Raw genomic sequence first — 1,409 nt, 5'->3', positions numbered from 1 at the left:
CACATGACCTCACTACAGCGGTTGGATATGAGCGCCCTCTTAACCTCACAGGACCTCACTACAGCGGTTCGCTAAGAGTGCTCTGTGAACCTTACATGATCTCACTACAACGTTTGGCTAAGAGCGTTCTTTTAACCTCACATAACCTCACTACTGCGTTTGACTAAGAGCGTTCTCTTAACCTCACATGACCTTACTACAGCGGTTGGCTAAGAGTGTTCTCTTAACCTTACATGACCTCACTACAGCGGTTCGCTAAGAGCGTTCTCTTAACCTCACAAGACCTCACTACAGCGGTTAGCTATGAACGTTCTCTTAACCTCACATGACCACTACAGCGGTTCGCTAAGAGCGCTCTCTTATCCTCACATGACCTCACTACAGCGGTTGGCTAGGAGCGCTCTCTTAACCTCACAGGACCTCACTACAGCGGTTCGCTAAGAGTGCTCTGTGAACCTCACATGACCTCACTACAGCCGTTGGCTAAAAGCTCGCTGTTAACCTTACATGACCTCACTACTGCGGTTCGCTAAGAGCGCTCTCTTAACCTCACATGACCTCACTACAGCGGTTCGCTAAGAGCTCGCTGTTAAACTTACATGACCTCATTACAGCGGTTCGCTAAGAGCGCTCTCTTAACCTTACATGAACTCACTACAGCGGTTCGCTAAGAGCGCTCTCTTAACCTCACATGACCTCACTACAGCGGTTCGCTAAGAGCGTTCTCTTAACCTCACATGACCTCCCTACAGCCGTTGGCTAAGAGCTCGCTGTTAACCTTACATGACCTCACTACAACGGGTGGCTAAGAGCTCGCTGTTAATATTACATGACCTCACTACAGCGGGTGGCTAAGAGCTCGCTGTTAACCTTACATGACCTCACTACAGCGGATGGCTAAGAGCTCGCTGTTAATCTTACATGACCTCACTACAGCGGGTGGCTAAGAGCTCACTGTTAACCTTAAATGACCTCACTACAGCGGGTGGCTAAGAGCTCGCTGTTAACTTTAAATGACCTCACTACAGCGGGTGGCTAAGAGCTCGCTGTTAACCTCACATGACCTCACTACGGCGGGTGGCTAAGAGCGCTCTATTAACCTCACATGACCTCACTACAGCGGTTCGCTAAGAGCGCTCTCTTAACCTCACATGAACTCCCTACAGCCGTTGGCTAAGAGCTCGCTGTTAACCTTTCATGACCTCACTGCAGCGGGTGGCTAGGAGCTCGCTGTTAACCTCACATGACCTCACTACAGCGGTTCGCTAAGAGCGCTCTCTTAACCTCACATGACCTCCCTACAGCCGTTGGCTAAGAGCTCGCTGTTAACCTTACATGACCTCACTACAGCGGTTCGCTAAGAGCGCTTTCTTAACCTAACATGACCTCACTACAGCCGTTCGCTAAGA

Source organism: Anabrus simplex, chromosome 7 (genome assembly GCF_040414725.1).
Source record: "Anabrus simplex isolate iqAnaSimp1 chromosome 7, ASM4041472v1, whole genome shotgun sequence".
Lineage (NCBI taxonomy): Eukaryota > Metazoa > Arthropoda > Insecta > Orthoptera > Tettigoniidae > Anabrus > Anabrus simplex.
The sequence above is the reverse complement of the archived record's forward strand: the minus strand, read 5'-3'. Positions refer to the sequence as shown.